Source organism: Kogia breviceps, chromosome 15, assembly GCF_026419965.1.
Source record: "Kogia breviceps isolate mKogBre1 chromosome 15, mKogBre1 haplotype 1, whole genome shotgun sequence".
Lineage (NCBI taxonomy): Eukaryota > Metazoa > Chordata > Mammalia > Artiodactyla > Physeteridae > Kogia > Kogia breviceps.
Genome location: NC_081324.1, coordinates 56,645,980 through 56,667,266, shown reverse-complemented (window position 1 = coordinate 56,667,266; position 21,287 = coordinate 56,645,980). Strand labels below are relative to the sequence as shown.

The 21,287-nt window shown below is 37.1% G+C and overlaps 1 non-coding gene across 1 annotated transcript; it reads right to left on the bottom strand.

The window, feature by feature from the left end:
* Positions 1–1,318: 1,318 nt before the first annotated feature.
* Positions 1,319–1,390, bottom strand: TRNAA-AGC (transfer RNA alanine (anticodon AGC)). Its single transcript has one exon. It is a non-coding gene; the product is annotated as a tRNA-Ala (tRNA).
* Positions 1,391–21,287: the final 19,897 nt, after the last annotated feature.

Below are 21,287 nucleotides of genomic sequence, written 5' to 3'. Positions count from 1 at the left end.
AATTCTCCTTGTGAGGAGAACGCTTAGGATCTACTCTCTAAACAACTTTCCTATACATCATGCAGCAGTGTAAATTAAAGGCATTTGACACTGAAGACTTCCTTTAAAATTTTTCTATTTTCCTGCTTTCTATGACACACTGCTGTTTCTTGTTCAATTCCTTTTTATGGTTGCCCTTTCTCTGTCTTCTTTGTGAACTCTCTATCCCCTACTCTGTTTATGGCTCAGCACTCTATCTTGGACTCTGCATCTTCTCACTCTCCATGGACAGATATTCATGACCTGTTAATACACCTAACCGTGCACGTGAATAACTTGAGCTTCAACTTTTACTCCCCTTTCTAACTCACACTCCACACTTAATCTCCTCGTTTTGTTGATGGTCCTATTTACATATGTCTCAGTACACCCGCTTCTTTAGGTATCCACTGGCCTTTCCCCACTGAGGACATCAACATCTCCTGATTGTTTTCATGATTGATCATCATCATCAAAACCCACTGGTTGCCCTGTGTTCAATCTCAGTCACTTCAAATCCACAAACCCCGAAGTCACCAGATAATGTTTCATGATGTTCACCTAATTGAATCCTTTGAGCGATTAACCATCACTTTCGGGATGAACATGGAAAGGCTTTATGGCTTTCTCCCCCACCTCATTCATCTTCACCTCTTGACGTTCACTTTATTACATGCTCTAACCCCACTGTGCAGTGGTCCACCCTTGATTTGGGTATAATTCTGTAAATTAGCATACGGCAAATATTTTTAATGTTATTATTTAATTTCATGATTTACAAAGTTATGTTGAGTCATTTTAGAGAAAAATAACACACAAACTTTATATCTCCCACTTTGAAGACCATATGGACTTAATATTCAAAGGAGGAGTGCAGAAAATAGTCTCATTTTCTGATTAAAGACAAGACTTAGAAGGCAAACGGTTAAATTCTGTGACAACGTACAAAAATACCAACGAGGAGCTGCCAATAGTTGCAAAAATGAAATGGAGATTTAAGTGAAATGGGACTAGCTCACAACTTTCACAATTAAGTACAAAACATAAAGCAGGTGGGAGAATAGCTTATGAGAAACATAACAACGTGAAAATATGTCCCGATAAACTGAATATTCAAGCAGCACTGGAGTAGAGGCTTAATTCCAGTTCAATGCTTGCTTTGAGAAGAAATCTTCTAAAGCATAGATAGATTTCCTCATCTTTTTAATTGAAGTACAGTTGATAAACAATGAGTTAATTTCTACTGTACAGCCAAGGCCTTTAAGGGTTTTATTTGTTTGTTTTTTTAATCAATAAAAAATGGAGGTGCTGGAAATTGAACCCAGGGTCTCAAGCATGCTGAGTATGTGCTCTACCACTGAGCTACACCCCCTTCTCCCTCATCTATTGTACCTGATTTGGGCCTTTTAGTGAGACCTTGCCTATGCCAACCATGATTTGCCATTCACAGTACATTTCTAAAATGTAAACTTTCAGTTGGTAGGGACTGCTGTTCCCAGAATATGCCATGTTGTCTCACTTCCTATCATTTTGTACACTGTTTTCTTGCTTTGAATATTCTTTCCTGTTCTTAAGCTCTTTTCTTTAAATTCTACCCATCCTTCATGTCACATAACCTCTGGAAGGCTGCTCTGAAGTCTTAACACTTGGTCTGGTTCCCTTTCTGTGTCTTGTCCTGTGGTTGCACTTCTCACCCTGACGTGTGATCACCTCATTCTTGTGTGTGTCCCTGTTACACTGTCATCTCTGTAAGGTGAGGGACTGTGACTGATTCACCACTGTATGCCCAGAAGCTAGCAGAGTTCTGCCTGCCTTTTAAGAAGAGCTCAAAATCATTTGGAATCACACATATAATACTTTTAAAAGGTGCAAATCAAGAATCAGTGTTAAAAATCCTCTGCTTTCCTATAGAACCATTTTTTAAAATGTTTTCTATTTTCAGTAATTTTCTCTAGCCAATGGTAATAAATGCTCTATTTGAAAATTAGTCCTATGACTAATTAGTCCAATGACACCTCTTTCAGTAATGGGCTTAGTGCACCCAGGAGGCTGTCAGCAAATTCTTCTCTCATAATGAGATCCCTTTCCTCATATGGGGACCTGTTTTGATTTTGGTGTTGCTTTCCTCATTCAATATTTTTCTCTTCCTAATTTCCTTTTATTTCTTTATCATCTTGTCATCACCAAAGCATCCATTTTCTTTGTGCTGTTGTTTTCAGGGTGAAGGGAAATGGCCTTCTTGTTAGCACTTCTCTGGTGCCTGACAGCAGTCACTTCTCCCAGTGATTATGCTGGTAGCCGTGGGCCAGTCATTATCAAATATGAGGGTGCTGAAATTTTATGTACAAGAGCACGATGGTAGTTTATCACTCCAAAGAACTGATGAATGTTTTTAGGCAATTAAAAAATCTGTTAAGCTTCTGGAATCTTCTTGAAGCTTTTATAGTCATAATTATCTGCCCAAAAGTTACTGCCATAAAAAAGCATTTTATCATAATTTTTAGAAGTTACCTTAAAATTAGATTTTATTCTGTTTTTACAATGAAAAAATAATAATCTGGCTATAGAATGATAAAAGTATAAGAGGAAATACAAATTGACATGAGAAGAGAAAAACATAAGACATTCTCTTGCCTTTTAGGAGTTTCCAGTGTGCTGGAAAAAACAGACACATATAGATAGAAATAATCAGTGTTTACTCATATGTGTGGTATAATAAAGCCAGGCATGGTGTGGAATTTCAGAGTGTGAGAATGACCCTAGACACGAAGATCTGTGTTTCCATCCTGTCAATAGTTTAGCGTTATAGCGTCATGTACATTTATTACCCTTTTAAAGCCTTGGTTTCTTCATTCTGAAAAATTGGGTTATTAATGTACTTTACCTCACAAGAAGTATTTGAGGATTAAATGAGACAACATATATGCCTGATATATTGAACATATAGCAAATGTTCAGTTCATGATAACTATTATTTTAATTTGCAAAGCGCTATAAACAGAGGAATGGATAAAGAAGATGTGGTACATATACACAATGGAATATCACTCAGCCATAGAGAAGAACAAAATAATGCCATTTGCAACAACATGGATGGACCTAGAGATTGTCATACTAAGTGAAGTAAGTCAGACAGAGAAAGACAAATATAATATGATATCACTCATATGTGGAAACTAAAAAAAAAGGGTACAAATGAACTTATCTACAAAACAGAAATAGAGTTACAGATGTAGAAAACAAACTTATAGTTACCAGGGAGTAAGAATGGGGGAGGGATAAATTGGGAGATTGGGATTGACATGTACACACTACTATATATAAAATAGATAACTAATAAGGACCTGCTGTAGCACAGGGAACTCTACTTAATACTCCGTTGTGACCTTTATGGGAAAAGAATGGAAAAAAGAGTGGATATGTGTAGTATATGTATAACTGAGTCACTTTGCTGTATACCTGAAACTAGCACAACATTGTAAATCAACTATACACACACAAAAAATTTTTTTAAAGACAAAAAAAGGGCTATAAAGAGGATACAGAGGAGGAACTTATAACCATACCTGGAAAGGACAGTTGAGGAAAAGACTCAGCCACAAGGGATACCGTTGTGCTACTTGGAAGGCAGAAAGTAAGCAGCAACACTGCATAGTTCATACACATTGTTGCAGATCTGCTGACTCACCTTTGTGGCATGAAAAGTAGCTGAATCTACCATTCCTTCACTTTTCTTGGAACCTCCTTTAGCTCTCTGCCTCCTGTGCTACATGTCTTAGCTTCATGACAAAGGGAATGACTTCTGTGTTCATCACCAAGGGCAGAGCCAACAGGACATGGATTCAGCCCATCCATGTGTGTTTCCAGCTCATGCGTATGGATTCTATCCTGCTTTTGGTCTTCTCCATTTGCCTCCATACTCCTTTTGATTGCCTGCCTTGCTAACTTCAAGATCTAGCATTATATGAGGAGACACTGGTCTTACACAAATGCTTAATAAGCCCCCAAAATTGTGTAAGCCAATCCCCCAAAACAAATCCATACAGGCACACACTCATTCACACTCTCACCTACTGGTTCTTCTTCCCTGATTGTACCCTGACTGATATGTGTTCTGCTCTACCAGTCTTCCAGTTTTTCTTTCTCTGCTTTATGGTCTTGCCTTCCATTGCATGTAAATGTCATGCCCAGAACAGAATCATGACAAATTTCCCATTTGTGTCTCTGAACACAGTAGCAACCTTGTACCATGACATTAGACATATATACATTTATTTCAGAATTTCATTATCATTTTATAACATTAATCTGTGAAATAAATGAAAATATAAATGTATAAATGAAATATTTAACAATAGAGCTTAATGACTGGTTGATATCATTTCTTCAAAAGCAAGATTATAGTATTTGTGTTTGCAGTAAAACAAACAATACATAACATTGAAGGAACATACCATTTGTAAGACTGGTTATTCTAAAGGACAGCCCGTGTGTCTTCTAATCAGTTTTGTAAATATTAGAGGATTTTACAAATTGACGAAAAGAAAGGATCAAAATAGGGTAGAATGCAAATAGCTGTTAATATTACTTCTATCAAGCTCTTTTTTTGCTTCTGCTAGGAGGGACTTTGACATTTAAAAAGATCGGAGACTGAAACAAAAGAAAAACTCAGAAAATTGCAAGTAAATAATTATCTTTCAGAAATACATACTTTATGTAAAGATACTATTCTTGGTTCTCATAATTTTTTTCTCCCACTCATGATTTTCTGTACTGCACTGGTGTCCATGGTAACATCCGAAGTTAATGAGTAGATTACCACTAATGTGCTACAACTGCCAATCACTTTTATTTTCTCAAATCATCATATTTTAAGCTTTACTTATTTATTTTTACCTCTTTATTGGAGTATAATTGCTTTACAATGTTGTGTTAGTTTCTGTGTAACAAACTGAATCAGCTATACGTATACATATATGCCCATATCCCCTCCTGTTGCATCTCCCTCCCACCCTCCCTAACCCACCCCTCTAGGTGGACACAAAGTACTGAGCTGATCTCCTTGTGCTATGCAGCTGCTTCCCACTAGCTATCTATTTTACATTTGGTAGTGTATATACATGTCAGTGCTACTCTCTCACTTCATCCCAGCTTCCTCCTCCCCATGTCCTCAAGTCCATTCTCTATATCTGTGTCTTTATTCCTGTTCTGCCCCTAGGTTCTTCAGAATCTTTTATTTTTTTAGAGTCCATATACCTATGTGTTAGCATACAGTATTTCTTTTTCTCTTTCTGACTTACTACACTCTGTATCACACTCTCCAGGTCCATCCACCTCACTACACATAACTCAATTTCATTTCTTTTTATCGCTGAGTAATATTCCATTGCACATATGTGCCACATCTTCTTTATCCATGCATCTGTTGATGGACACTTAGGTTGCTTCCATGTCCTGGCTATTGTACATAGAGCTTCAATTAACGTTGTAGTACATGACTCTTTTTGAATTATGGTTTGCTCAAGGTATATGCCCAGTAGTGGGATGGCTGGGTCATATGGTAGTTCTATTTTAAGCTTTTTGAGGAACCTCCATACTGTTCTCCATAGTGGCTATATCAATTTACATTGCCATCAACAGTGCAAGAGGGTTCCCTTTTCTCCACACCCTCTCCAGCATTTGTTGTTTCTAGATTTTTTGATGATGGCCATCGTGAACGGTGTGAGGTGATACCTCATTGTAGTTTTGATTTGCATTTCTCTAATTATTAGTGATGTTGAGCATCCTTTCATGTGTTTATTGGCAATCTGTATATCTTCTTTGGAGAAATAGCTCTTTAGATCTTCTACCCATTTTTGGATTGGGTTGTGTGTTTTTTTGATATTGATATACAAGAGGCCTGTGCCTCTTGTATATTTTGTAGATTAATTCTTTGTCAGTTGCTTCTTTTGCAAATATTTTTTGCCATTCTGAGGGTTGTCTTTTCGTCTTGTTTATGGTTTCCTTTGCTGTGCAAAAGTTTTTAAGTTTCATTAAGTCCTACTTGTTTATTTTTGTTTTTCTTTCCATTTCTCTAGGAGGTCGGTCAAAAAGGATCTTGCCATGATTTATGTCATAGAGTTTTCTGCCTATGTTTTCCTCTAGGAGTTTGATAGCGTCTGGCCTTACATTTAGGTCTTTAACCAATTTTGAGTTTATTTTTATGTATGGTGTTAGGGAGTGTTCTAATTTCATTCTTTTACATGTAGCTGTCCAGTTTTCCCAGCACCACTTACTGAAGAGGCTGTCTTTTCTCCACTGTATATTCTTGCCTCCTTTATCAAAGATAAGGTGACCATATATGCGTGGGTTTATCTCTGGGCTTTCTATCCTGTTCCATTGACCTATATTTCTGTTTTTGTGCCAGTACCATACTGTCTTGATTACTGTAGCTTTGTAGTATAGTCTGAAGTCTGGGAGCTTGGTTCCTCCAGCTCCGTTTTTCTTTCTCAAGATTCCTTTGGCTATTCAGGGTCTTTTGTGTTTCCATACAAATTTTTTCTTCTAGTTCTTTGAAAAATGCCATTGGTAGTTTGATAGGGATTGCATTGAATCTGTAGATTGCTTTGGGTAGTATAGTCATTGTCACAATGTTGATTCTTCCAATGCAAGAACATGGTATATCTCTCCGTCTGCTTGTATCATCTTTAATTTCTTTCATCAGTGTTTTATAGTTTTCTGCATACAGTTCTTTTGTGTCCTTAGGTAGGTTTATTCCTAGGTATTTTATTCTCTTGGTTGCAGTGGTAAATGGGAGGGTTTCTTTAATTTGTCTTTCAGATTTTTCATCATTAGTGTATAGGAATGCAAGAGATTTCTGTGCATTAATTTTGTATCCTGCTACTTTACCAAATTCATTGATTAGCTCTAGTAGTTTTCTGGTAGCATCTTTAGGATTCTCTATGTATAGTATCCTGTCATCTACAAACAGTGACAGTTTTACTTCTTCTTTTCTGATTTGGATTCCTTTTATTTCTTTTTCTTCTCTGATTGCTGTGGCTACAACTTCCAAAACTATGTTGAATAATAGTGGTGAGAGTGGACAGTCTTGTGCTGTTCCTGATCTTAGTGGAAATGGTTTTAGTTTTTCACCATTGAGAACAATGTTGGCTGTGCGTTTGTCATAAATGGAATTTATTATGTTGAGGTGAGCTCCCTCTATGCCTACTTTCTGGAGACATTTTATCATAAATTGGTGTTGAATTTTGTCGAAAGGTTTTTCCGCATCGATTGAGATTATCATATGTTTTTTTTCCATTTGTTAATATGGTGTATCACATTGACTGACTTGCATATATTGAAGGATCCTTGCATTCCTGGGATAAACCCCATTTGATCATGGTGTATGATCCTTTTAATGTGCTGTTGGATTCTGTTTACTAGTATTTTGTGAGGAATTTTGCATCTATGTTTATCAGTTATATTGGCTTGTAGTTTTCTTTTTTTGTGACATCTTTGTTTGGTTTTGGTATCAAGGTGATGGTGGCCTCATAAAATGAGTCTGGGAATGTTCCTCCATCTGCTGTATTTTGGAAGAGTTTAAGAAGGATAGGTGTTAGCTCTTCTCTAAATTTTTGATAGAATTCACCTGCAAGGCCATCTGGTCCTGGGCTTTTGTTTGTTGGAAGGTTTATAATCACAGTTTCAATTTCAGTGCTTGTGATTGGTCTGTTTATGTTTTCTATATCATCCTGGTTTAGTCTCAAAGGTTGTGCTTTTCTAAGAATTTGTCCATTTCTTCCAGGTTGTCCATTTTATTGGCATATAGTTGCTTGTAGTAATCTCTCATGATCCTTTGTATTTCTGCAGTATCAGTTGTTACTGCTTTTTCATTTCTAATTCTGTTGATATGAGTCTTCTCCCTTTTTTTCTTGATGAGTCTGGCTAATGGTTTATCAATTTTGTCCTCTCAAAAACCAGCTTTTAGTTTTATTGATCGTTGCTATTGTTTCTTCATTTCTTTTTCATTTATATCTGATCTGATTTTTATGATTTCTTTCCTTCTGCTAACTTTGGGGGTTTTTTTGTTCTTTCTCTAATTGCTTTAGGTGTAAGGTTAGGTTGTTTATTTGAGATGTTTCTTGTTTCTTGAGGTAGGATTGTATTGCTATAAACTTCCCTCTTAGAACTGCTTTTGCTGCATCCCACAGGTTTTCGTTCATCGTGTTTTCACTGTCATTTATTTCAAGTATTTTTTGATTAACTCTTTGATATCTTTAGTGATCTCTTGGTTATTTAGTAGCATACTATTTGGCCTCCATGTATTTGTTTTGTTTGCAATTTTTTTTTCCTGTAATTGATGTCTAGTCTCATAGTGTGTGGTCAGAAAAGATACTTGATACAATTACAATTTTCTCAAGTTTACCAAGTCTTGATTTGTGTCCCAGGATATGATCTATCCTGGAGAATGTTCCATAAGCACTTGAGAAGAAAGTGTATTCTGTTGTTTTTGGATGGAATGTCCTATAAATATCAGTTAAGTCATCTTGTTTAATGTATTATTTAAAGCTTGTGTTTCCTTATTTATTTTCATTTTGGATGATCTGTCCATTGGTGAAAGTGGGGTGTTAAAGTCACCTACTATGATTGTGTTACTGTCAATTTCCCCTTTCATGGCTGTTAGTATTTGCCTTATGTATTGAGGTGCTCCTATGTTGGATGCATAAATATTTACAATTGTTATATCTTCTTCTTGGATTGATCCCTTGATCATTATGTAATGTGCTTCTTTTTCTCTTGTAATAGTCTTTATTTTCAAGTCTATTTTGTCTGATATGAGAATTGCTACTCCAGCTTTCTTTTGATTTCCATTTGCATGTAATATCTTTTTCCATCCCCTCACTTTCAGTCTGTATGTGTCCCTAGGTCTGAAGTGGGTCTCTTGTAGACAGCATATATACAGGTCTTGTTTTTGTATCCATTCAGCCAGTCTATGTCTTTTGGTTGGAGCATTTAATCCATTTACATTTAAGGTAGTTATTGATATGTATGTTCCTGTTACCATTTTCTTAATTGTTTTGGGTTTATTATTGTAGGTATTTTCCTTCTCTTGTGTTTCCTGCCTAGAGAAGTTCCTTTAGCATTTGTTGTAAAGCTGGTTTGGTGGTGCTGAATTCTCTTAGCTTTTGCTTGTCTGTAAAGCTTTTCTCTGTTGAATCTGAATGAGATCCTTGCTAGGTAGAGTAATCTTGGTTGTATGTTTTCCCCTTTCATCACTTTAAATATCTCCTGCCACTCCCTTCTGACTTTGTAGTTTTTCTGCTGAAAGATCAGCTGTTAACCTTATGGGGATTACCTTGTGTTATTTGTTGTTTTTCCCTTGCTGCTTTTAATATTTTTACTTTGTTATTAATTTCTGATAGTTTGATTAATATGTGTCTTGACGTGTTTCTCCTTGGATTTATCCTGTATAGTACTCTCTGTGCTTCCTGGACTTAACTATTTCCTTTCCCATGTTAGGGAAGTTTTCAACTATAATCTCTTCAAATATTTTCTCAGACCATTTCTTTTTCTTTTCTTCTTCTGGACCCCTGTAATTCGAATGATGATATGATTAATGTTGTTCCAGAGGTCTCTGAGACTGTCCTCAACTCTTTACATTCTTTTTTCTTTATTCTGCTCTGTGGTAGTTATTTCCACTATTTTATCTTCCAGGTCACTTATCCGTTCTTCAGCTATTGATTCCTCCTAGAGAACTTTAAATTTCATTTATTGTGTTGTTCATCATTTTTTGTTGGCTCTTTAGTTCTTCTAGGTTCCTGTTAAATGTTTCTTTTATTTTCTCCATTCTGTTTCCTACGATTTTGGATCATCTTTACTATCATTACTCTGAATTCTTTTTCAGGTAGACTTCCTATTTCTTCTTCATTTGTTTGGTCTGGTGGGTGTTTACCATGCTCCTTCATCTTTTACGTATTTGTCTGTCTTCTCATTTTGTTTAACTTACTGTGTTTGGGGTCTCCTTTTCACAGGCTGCAGGTTCATGGTTCCTGTTCTTTTTGTGTCTGCCCCCCAGTGGGTAAGGTTGGTTCAGTGGGTTGTGTAGGTTTCCTGGTGGAGGGGACTGGTGCCTGTGTTCTGGTGGGTGGGGCTGGAACTTGTCTTTCTGGTGCACAGGGCAGCGTCCGGTGATGTGTTTTGGGGTGTCTGTGAACTTTGTATGATTTTAGGTAACTTCTCTGCTAATGGGTGGGGTTGTTTTCTTTTCTTGCTTGTTGTTTGGCATGGCATGTCCAGCACTGGTCTTTGAGTGGAGCTGGGTCTTAGCATTGAGATGGAGATCTCTGGGAGAGGTCTCACTGATTGATATTATGTGGCACCAGGTGGTCTCTGGTGGTCCAATGTCCTGAACTCGGCTCTCCCACCTCAGAGGCTCAGGCCTGATACCAGTGCGGTGCTCAAGACCCTGTCACCCACACAGCTCAGAAGAAGAGGGAGAAAAAAAGAAAGAAAATAAATAAATTAATTTTAAAAATGAAAATAAAATAAAATAAAAAATAATTATTAAAATAAGAAGTTTTTAAAAAGTAATTTAAAAAAAGGAGAGCAACCAAACCGGTAAATAAACCCACCAATGATATTAAGTGCTAAAAACTATACTATGATAAAGATAAAAATCAGAAACAAGTCAGTTGCAGATAGCAAACCCTAAGTCTACTGTTGCTCCCAAGGTCCACTGCCTCAATTTTCAGATGATCCGTTGTCTATTTGGGTATTCCATATATGAAGGGTACATCAAGTTGACTGTGGGGATTTAATCTGCTTCCCCTGAGGCTGCACGGAAAAATTTCCCTTTCTCTTCTTCGCACAGCTCCTGGGGCTCAGCTTTGGGTTTGGCCCCACCTCTGCATGTAGGTCACCTGAGGGCGTTTGTTCCTTCTCAGACAGGAGGGCGTTAAAGGAGTGGCTGATTAAGGGGCTCTAGCTCACTCAGGCTGAGGAGTGGGAGGAGTATGGAATGAGGGGGTAGCCTGTGGCAGCAGAGGCCAGCATGATATTGGAACCACCTGGGTTGCACCGTGTGTCCTCCCAGGGAAGTTGTCCTTGGATCACGGGACCCTGGCAGTGGCAGGCTGCATAGGCTCTTGGAAGGGGAGGTGTGTATAGTGACCTGTGCTTGCACACAGGATTTTTGGTGGCTGCAGCGGCAGTGTTAGCATTTCATGCCTGTCTCAGGTGTCCATGCTGATAGCCACGGCTCAGCCCGTCTCTGAAGCTCGTTTAGGCGGGGCTCTGAATCATTTCTCCTTGCGCACCTGGAAACAACGGTCTCTTGACTCTTAGGCAGTTCCAGACTTTTTCCTGGACTCCCTCCTAGTTAGCTGTGGAGCACTAGCCCCCCTTCAGGCAGTGTTCATGCAGCCAACCCCAGTCCTCTCCCTGGGATCTTAACCTGAAAAGCTGGAGCCTCAGCTCCCAGCCCCCACCCGCCCCAGCTGGTGAGCAGACAAGTCTCTCAGGCTGGTGAGTGTTGGTCAGCACCGATCTTCTGTGTGGGAGTCTGTCCTCTTTGCCCTCTGCACCCCTTTTGCTGTGCTCTCCTCTGTGGCTCCGAAGCTTCCCCCCTGCCCACTCCCCATCTCCACCAGTGAAGGGACTTTCTAGAGTGTGGAAACTTTTCCTCCTTCACAGCTCCCTCCCTGAGGGGCAGGTCCCAACCCTATTCTTTTGTCTCTGTTTTTTCTTTTTTCTTTTGCCCTACCCAGGTACGTGGGGAGTTTCTTGCCTTTTGGGAAGTCTGCGGTCTTCTGCCAGTGTTCAGGAGGTGTTCTGTAGGAGTTGTTCCACATGTAGATGTAGTTTTGATATATTTGTGGGAAGGAAGGTGATCTCCATGTCTTTCTCCTCCACCGTCTTGAAGCACGCCATCCAATCACTGTTTTCTTAAAGTCAATGCAAATTCTCTCTAATTTCAGTGGTTTTCTCATTCCCTCTTTCCGTGATAAACAAGAGCTGAATCTGTACCAGGAGTGCATGGCATCAAAACATGGCTATCTTCTGCCTTATCTGTTTTACCACCTCGGTGAGTTTTATCAAGTTAATAACATTTATTCATAAACACTTGGACAGATTGAACCCCCCCCGTTCTCTTTACATAATGAACATGAAAATAATAGATGATCATATGTTGAATTATTCATGGAAGGCACTGTGCCTTAGGTACCATATTGACGAGTATACCTCAGTATTTTTCTATTAAAAGACGGTTTATAGTATTAAGAGTAACAGACAAGACTAAAACATAATTTAAGAAACTGCAGCCATGTTTATTTCTAGTGAAGTACAGACTCCTTTTGGCTCAGTCTGTACTCCACTAGAAATAAACAGTGTAAGAAAGTTAGGGAGTGTGAGAAAGTTAGGGAGTGCTAGAGTAACGTTTTCCATGCACACTACTTTCCAGAAATTGATTCCTGAAATCAGCTTGGTTGGTCATGGTGATTCCTCTTTTATGACATCAAAGAGCAAAGGGTAGGATAGGATAGGACAGGATAGACAAGTCAGATTGTATCATGTGCAGTAGGAGTTAATATTTTGTGAAATTTAATTTAATTTGAAATTGAATGTAAAATGTATTGCTCACCACTGTTATTGTCCCCTGAAAGAATAATATCACACTTTCTCTTGATTCTGTGAGATTTTAAGTTAAATTTTTTTTAATTTTAAAAATATGGCATTTATTTCCTGGAATTATCATAAGAATAGGAAGGGAATAAAGACATGTCTGAAAAATATAAACAATTTCTACCGTAAGAATTCTACTTATTAAAAAATTAAAAGTTAACCAAAATTCTTCTCATGGACAAAATTGTCTTTGTTTATGACAACATGTTTATAAATTGTTTGGGCTAGATGATGAAACCTTGATTGTATGGATTTACAGAAGAGAAGCCAAAAAGAGAATTATACTGCTCAGCTATGGAAAAAATGAGATAATTAAGTTAACTTTTATTCCTTGAGATTATAGTCTGGATACCAACTGGATGTTCACATACCAACTGGATATTCATATGTGTAGGCTGTTGTTCAATAGCTTCTAGATTCAAATCTATTTTTCTGAAGAATTCCAATTTCTTCATCACCATAAAATTTCCTGTATCATTTCCTAGGGCTGCCCTAACAAATTACTACAAACTAGGGAACTTAAAACAACAAAAATATTCTTCACTGTTTTGAAGGTTACAGGTTTAAAATCAATGTGTTGGCATGCCCATGTCCTCTATTCTCACTTCTGGTGATTGCTGGCAGTGCTTGGTATCCCTGGACTTGTATTTGTATAGCATCACAGGGCTGTGTGATCACTTTGCATCTCCTCACTGCATGCATCTCCTCCGCCGTTAGTCCAAGCTGGCAGTGTTTCTGCTGAGATGGTTGATGGACCTATGAGTCATGTGCCTAATCTTTTCACCAAAAGATTAACCAGACATAACCTTGGCTCTATTTCCATCTCTCTGAATAGGCTTAGAACTTTCCCAGCCATCAAATTCTGGTTCCTTTTTGCTTAGCAGTTCTTTCCTCAAGTTATCTCTTTCCTCGAACTTTTTACTATGAGCAGCAAGAAGAAAGAAGACTGCACCTTCTACACTTTTCTTGGAAATCTCAGCTAAATATCCAGGTTCATCCCTTACAAATTCTACTTTTCACCCAACAGCAGAAGACAATGTAGTCAAGTTCTCTGCCACTTTATAAACAGCATCATCTTTGATTCAGTTTCCAATAACATGTTACTCATCTCCACCTGAGACCTTACCAGAAGCACTTTGAATATTTCTAGACATATTCTGTTCGTTCATGTTGATATATGAATTTGCCAACATAAAAGCACTTTCTATAGTTCTCACTCTTTCTGAGTCCTCACCAAAATCACCATTTATGTCTGTATTTCTAACAACAGTCTCTTCAAGGCAATCAAAGTTTTTCTATCATATACCACAAAATTTTTCCAGTCCCTACCCATTATTCAATTCCAAAACACTTCACCATTTTTAGGTATTTGTTAGAGCAGCATTGCACTCCTGGCACCAAAATCTATATCAGTTTCTTAGGGCTTCCATAACAAAGTACTACCTGGATTTAGTATAATGCTACAGTAATCAAGACAGTGAGGTATTAGTGAAAGAATAGACACATAGATCAATGGAACAGAATAGAGCCCGGATATTGTCAACATATCTTTGACAAAGAAGCAAAGGAAATTCAATGGAGAAAGGATAGTTTTTTCAATGAGTTTTGCTATAATAAATGTACATGAACATGCAGAAAAATGAATCTAGACACAGACTTTTCTCCTTTCACAAAAATTAGCTCAAAATAAATCATTAGCCTAAATGTAAAATACAAAACTATACAACTTCTAGAAGATAACATAGGGGAAAATCTGTAATGACCTTGGGTTGGGTGATAACTTTTTAGATACGACACTGAAATATGATCCAAGAAAGAAAAAAATTGATCGATAAGTTAACTTCATTAAAATTAAGAAGTCATCTGGAACATGAACCAAAATGTTAGGGTTTGCTAATGTTGGGTGGTGGGCACATGGTTTGTTATGTTCTCATTGTACTTTTCTGGGTGTCTGAAATTCTTAGTATTAAAAATAATTTAAACTAAAAAATAAGAAAATGCTGATATTTTTCCTGTATAACATTCCCTGAAAATATTTTATTTAACTCTGTACATTCTTTTTTTAAAAATGTATCTTCATCATCACTAAAAATGTGTTTTGAATGATCTAACATGATTATTGCTTGAAATGCAGATGTTTGACCCAGGTATGGTATTGTAACTGAAAATTTGAGGACTCAAAGACTCATTTGCACAGCACTTCAGCAGTTCCTCTTTCTTTAATTCTTCCTGTGGATGTAGATTTGTGGTCTCCACAGATAATTTTTCACTCTGTTGTTTTCATAATGACATTCAATACTCAAAACCATGATAACACCCCCAAGAATAATTAGCAAATTTGCATTAAATTTCTTTGCCCACTTTTACTTTAGAGAGATGACCTCTCTAAGAAGCCAAAGAGACTGTTGACAGTTTGGGTGGTGCCTTCCTTAAGTGTCAACTTTCAAAATAAAGTCATTGAGAGAGTGTTCTCTAATATGGAAGACTATATCAGGACTCAAATATTAAATTTTTACATTTTTTCTGAAAGAGAGTAAGGAGGGGACAATCCCATGTTTTATACTCAGATATAAGTTATTACCAGTTAAGCTTTTCCAGCAGAGACTAGGCTCCTTCATTTATGAGCTGTCCTGGGCATTCAAATACTCTAGTACCTAGAATTGTGTGTGGCTTATAGTATATGTTAAGTAAATGCTTGTGAATGAATGAATGAATGAAATAGAATTTGCATTAGTTAAGTATGAGTGTACATGAGGGTTGTGTGCTGTAGAATACTCGGGTAAAAAATCACTTCACTGACAACATAATTGTCTGTTGAGTATGTCTTTTTTTCTGGTACTTGGCAAGCAAGTGTCTTGTTTTAACAAGTTAAGTATACATTAAGAGAAATTTCTGACAAGAATTAAGAAAACGTTTAACAGAGGTACAGTTACTATGGACTATGACCAGCAATAACGTTGGTGTTAGTGCTACAAACTACAAACTAGGTTCTGAAACAGTTTACTTCCTTGTGCATGAAAAGCATCCCAGAAGGAATTTTTGCCATTTAAGAGAAAAGGATTATGTAAAATAGTTAAATTAAAAATATTTAAACATCAAAATTATGCAAAATTTTAAATATTTAAATATGGAGTCATATTATGAATAACTTGACTTTAAGGAAAAAAACCTTGATAAAATTAATAGTTATATATATCATGTAGCTTGAAATGTAGTAGCCATTATTGTCAATAGCAAATCAACACAAGAGTTGCATTTTGCGACAGTAATAGCTTACTTGGCACCTCTATTTACAAAAAATTCACTTTTGGTGAAACTTAATTATGTGCTTTGAAAACATATTACAAATATTCTCTTTCAGCTGCCTGGCATATTTGTTGTCTTCTGTAAAGTTTATTTTTACATGGTATTTTACTTCAAACAGCAAAATAAATGGGCTTCAGGCAATTTCATACCTATTTTGTAAAGCTGTGTAAAGAAGCATATTACTTTGTTACAAATAACTTATTGTCATATGTATTTTCCACTCTATTCTTAACCAATAGATATCACCCACTTCTCTCTTCAGATTATTGAGTGCCCCTGAACTCTCTTAAAGAAGATTTTGACAGTCTGTCTAAACCATTTTTTATCACATTGCTTGCGGGAGACTACTCTGTTTTGACTAGAATTTGAAGTGTCTGCAGCACATTAAGAAAAAAGGCAATTCATTAATAACTATAAAATCTTTGAAAAGATAGTTAAATCATTTCATGCTACATTGTACTATTTACATTGCCTTAAATGTTTATTACTGGTTTTGGTGATTCTAGGTAAATATACTACACAATGGTAACACCGGTAAACAAATGTTCCCCAAAGAGTAACTTGCATACCTGGTGAAGCAAAATATCATTTTAGGTAATACAGAGACCAACATTGTCTAATAGTAACACATTTATATTAACATGTATGGTAGCTCATCTACAAAAATGATCCCCCATGAACCATTCTTTTCTGTTTTCAAGCCATTTTTAGTTACCTGCCACATTGAGTCTAGGTGAGTTGCTTTAACCAGTAGGATGTGGCAGAAGTGATGTACCATTTTCAGACCTAATCTTTAAGGAGACCTGACCCCTTCAACTTTTTGTGACTTAGGAAGTTCTGAGCCACCAATTAAGAAATCTGGTTTCCATGGTAGGGTATGGGACAAGACCATGTAGAAAAGCCATTTGGAGGGGAGAAGATCTGGAACCACATGCAGAGAGAGACAGAGGTCCAGCCACCTCAGTGTCCCAACTGAGCCCAGAGTTCCATCTGTCCTAAGAACAGAGTCACAGTCACATGAATAAAGACATCCTGGAGGTTCCAGCCTCAGCACCATCTAACTGCAGCAACAAAACAGACCTAGACCAGAGCCAGATCAGCAGAAGAGCCATCCAGCTGAGTTCTAGTCAATTCTTAAATCAGGAGAGATAGTAAAATTGTGTGTGTGTGTGTGTGTGTGTGTGTGTGTGTGTGTGTGTGTGTGTGTGTGTTTTAAAGGTTACAAAGTTTTGGGGTGGTTTATTACACTGCAACAGACAATCAAAATGGAAACTGATAGCAGAAGTGGGTACTGCCATAGCAAAAACAAAAAATGTGGTATTGGTTTTGTTATTACGCAGCAGGTAGAGACTGGAAGGGCCTGAAGGTATTGTTACTGGAACCTGGAAAGTATGGACATCAGGATGAGAGGCTGAAGAAAAGGGAACTTGAGTTGTATAACAATAGGAAATTCATAAAACAGCTGCCTGAGATGATGTGGAAGATAGAAGAGACACCTAAGGAACTTGTCATTTTAACTATGGAGATTTCCAGACAGAAAGTTGAAAGTGCCAATGGACTTATTTTGACCCCCTTTGATGAAGTATGGGAGACCTGAGATGAGCTAAAGAATTCAGTTTGCAAATAGCATTTAGAGGAATGTAATGAAATCAAGGCTTGCTAAGTCTGAAAATACAATGGTTTCTCACCCCAAGTATCTCCTATAAAAAGACTCTCAAAAATAATAATAGACCTCAGTGCTAAGATCACATCTATAGCAAAATGTAACCTCAGGTAAAGATCAAGTACAGGTTACACCTGTAAGACCCTTTGTGAAAACCTCAGGAAAATGTAAGGCAAGTGTGCAGGCCATATCATCTAGACAAAAGGTTTCTAAAAGTCTGAGGGCATTCCTTATAGACCACCTCTAATAGATAATAGGGTGTCTAAGAGAACATTTAAGAATCTTAAGGGTATTGTTCCATAGCAAGCTGACCCATGGCCCAAGTAGAGAGGGGCTTATCTTGAAGAGATTTGTGCTTATGGCTTCTGTCTAGTGGAGCAGGTTATACCATAATACCTAGATGGCTTAGAAGTTCATTTAGGGGCTCTACTAGCTCAGATTAAAGGGTAAAGAGACAGTTGAATAAGAAAAGAGGCCTCTGAGCCCTTGAACTACAAAAATAAAAAGCAGAGAGAAATTTCCTTAAGTTGCCCACTCAGGCCATTTCTCATGGAAAAAGAAGAATAAGCTCAGAAATTAGAACCAAGAGTCCAGAGGACAGAGCTGAGTGATTAGAAGAATCACTCTCAGGAAGCAAACGTTGGTCTAAATCAATATTCACTCCCTGGCCCAGAGCCAGGGCAGTTGGAAACACGTATCTGTCTAGATTTCATAACTGCTATGGTCTAGTGTCTGTTACATGCTTTCCCAAATCTTTTTGAATGAATTATTTCTTTCAGTACTCCTGTTTCTGTCTCATCTTTGTTATATTTTGCCAATTCCAGGCCTAAGCCTTAAAAACTCTTTGTTATCTTCTGTTTTTTCACTTTTGTAAGTCCTGAAAGACCACACAGGACATCCAGCTACCCTGCTGAAGAGAACAATGTAGAGGCCTAGTGGAGAGGGAGAGACCCCAAGACTACATTGAGGGAGAGAGGCCCAGCCATCCCATTGCTACAGCTGAGCCCTGTCTTCTAGAACCATCCACATCAGGCCACCAGACATGTCAGTGAAGCCACCTTGGACATTCCAGCCCAACCAGCAGTAAATGCTGCTGCCTGGGGGTCCTCAAATAAGAAGAGCAAAAAATCCATCCAGGTGAATCATAGCCAAACCAGAGGATTTTGAGGAAAATAGAATGGTGGTTATTTTAAGATAATAGGCATTGGAGTGCCTTATTATGAACCAATAAAACGATGTGTTTTGGAAACAAATGTAGCAATTACCTAACACCCGTGAACCCCAACAGATTGCTGCCTTTAGTGGATTCACCCAGATAGTGGATTCACCATAACATTTCAAGCCTACCCCCTGAATGCCTCAAACCTACAGAAATTGAAACGTCAATCATAATTTCTTAGAAGGACGCAAAGTATAAAAAATGTGGGTTTTTACTGTGGATTTTTAAAAATTTTATTTTTTATTTAAGTATAGTTGATTCACAATGTTGTATTAATTTGCGCCATACAGCAAAGTGACTAAGTTGTACACATATATACATTCTTTTTCATATTCTTTTCCATTATGGTTTATCACAAGATATTGACATAGTTCCCTGTGCTATGCAGTAGGACCTTGTTGTTTATCCATTCTATTTATACCAGTTTGCATCTGTGAATCCCAAACTCCCAATCCATCCCTCTCCCACCCTCCTCCCCCTTGACAACTACAAGTCTATTCTCTGTTCCTGATTCTGTTTCATAATTAGGTTCATTTGTGTCATATTTTAGGTTCCACATATAAGTGACATCATATGGTATTTATCTTTCTCTTTCTGACTGACTTCACTTAGTATGGTAATCTCTAGGTCCATCCATGTTGCTGCAAAGGGCATTATTTCATTCAGTGTCACATGTAAACACAAGGTTAGAGGTGCTGAACTTTTGGCAGGCTCTTTAGTAAATTTGCCATTAAGAAATGATGAAAATCACGTTTGTGAATGGAATAAATACAGTGATTGATAAAGTGCTTTCATCAAAAAGTTTATTTTAAAATTCTACATATGGCAGAAACCAAAGAAATGATTGCTATCTTAAGTGTGGCCATGTACAATTCATTAAGAACTGTTTTGCAGATATGAGTGAATAAAGAATTCCATGAAGACTTTTTTCATTCAACCATTGAAAATAGCTATGATTAGAGATTTCTAAATAATTTGACAACTCCATCCCAACTAGTAACATAGACTAAATGTGATAAACTGAGTTAAGCACTGACACTACAGATGTATTTGGTCTTAGGCTAAGAAAACCTGTTTCAGGCATTTAAGTTGTTACAGCAGAAGCAAATTATATTCTGTGTTGAACACATAAGGAATTTTTGGTCCCATTATTTATACACAGTTTTTCAGGAAAAGTATTTTTTCATCAGTTAAAATTTTCATCTACATTAAGGGTAGACCTCCAAATTCTTGACTGTTTGTGAAGAGATAGGGAATGTTTACAAAAACTGCTCTTTCAGACTGAATTATGTTGACTCTCAGAAAATATTGAGTGTTTTATTTGGTAGTTAGAACTTTACCTTTCTCTGGAAGAAATATTTAATCAGTAAGATTTTTATGCAAGTATTTGCAAATTAATTTTGTACAAATAATGGCTCATTCAAAAAGTCTGAATGGATGAGGATTAGTCAGGATGGGTTAGATGAAGCTGTGGTGATAAATAATCCCCCATATTCTTTGACTTGCAAAACATGAGTCTGTGTCCTACTCAGTTTGGCTAGAACCCAGGTCCACAACAGTGGCCTTCATTTTATTTTTTATTCTTTTGCTTTGAAGACATATCTTTTAATATGTGAGCAGGAGCCATTAGAGAGGAAAGTACCTATGTGGTGCCTTCCACAATGCCAGAGGGTATTCAGCACTGGCATTCCAAGGCTGGTGAAAATGACTTTCTTTCTTTCTCTGTGTGTGTGTGTGTGTGTGTGTGTGTGTGTGTGTGTGTGTGTGTGTGTGATTTGTTTTTTAATTGAAGTATAGTTGATTTACAATGTTGTGTTAGTTTCAGGTGTACAGCACAGTGATTCAGTTACATTGTTTTTCAGACTCTTTTCCCATATAGGTTATTACAAGATATTGAGTATAGTTCCCTGTGCTATACAGTAGGTACTTGTTGATTATTTTATATTTAGTGATGTGTATCTGTTAATCCCAAATTTCTAATTTATCCTTTCTCCCCACCTTTCCCCTTTGGTGACCATAAGTTTGTTTTCTATGTTCACGACTCTGTTTCTATTTTGTAAATAAGTTCATTTGTATCATTTTTTTAGATTCCACATATAAATGAGAGCATATGGTATTTATATTTCTCTGACTTCATTTAGTATGATAATCTCTAGGTCCATCTATGTTACTGCAAATGGCATTATTTCATTCTTTTTATGGCTGAGTAGTATTCCATTGTGTGTGTGTGTCTATGTATGTATATATATATGTATATATATATATATATACATATATATATACATATATATATATACCACATCTTCTTTATCCATTCATCTGTAGATGGACATTTCAGTTGCTTCCATGTCTTGACTATTGTAAATAGTGCTGTTTTATAACCTGATGGGACAGATTGCCACTATCAAAGCACTGCCATTT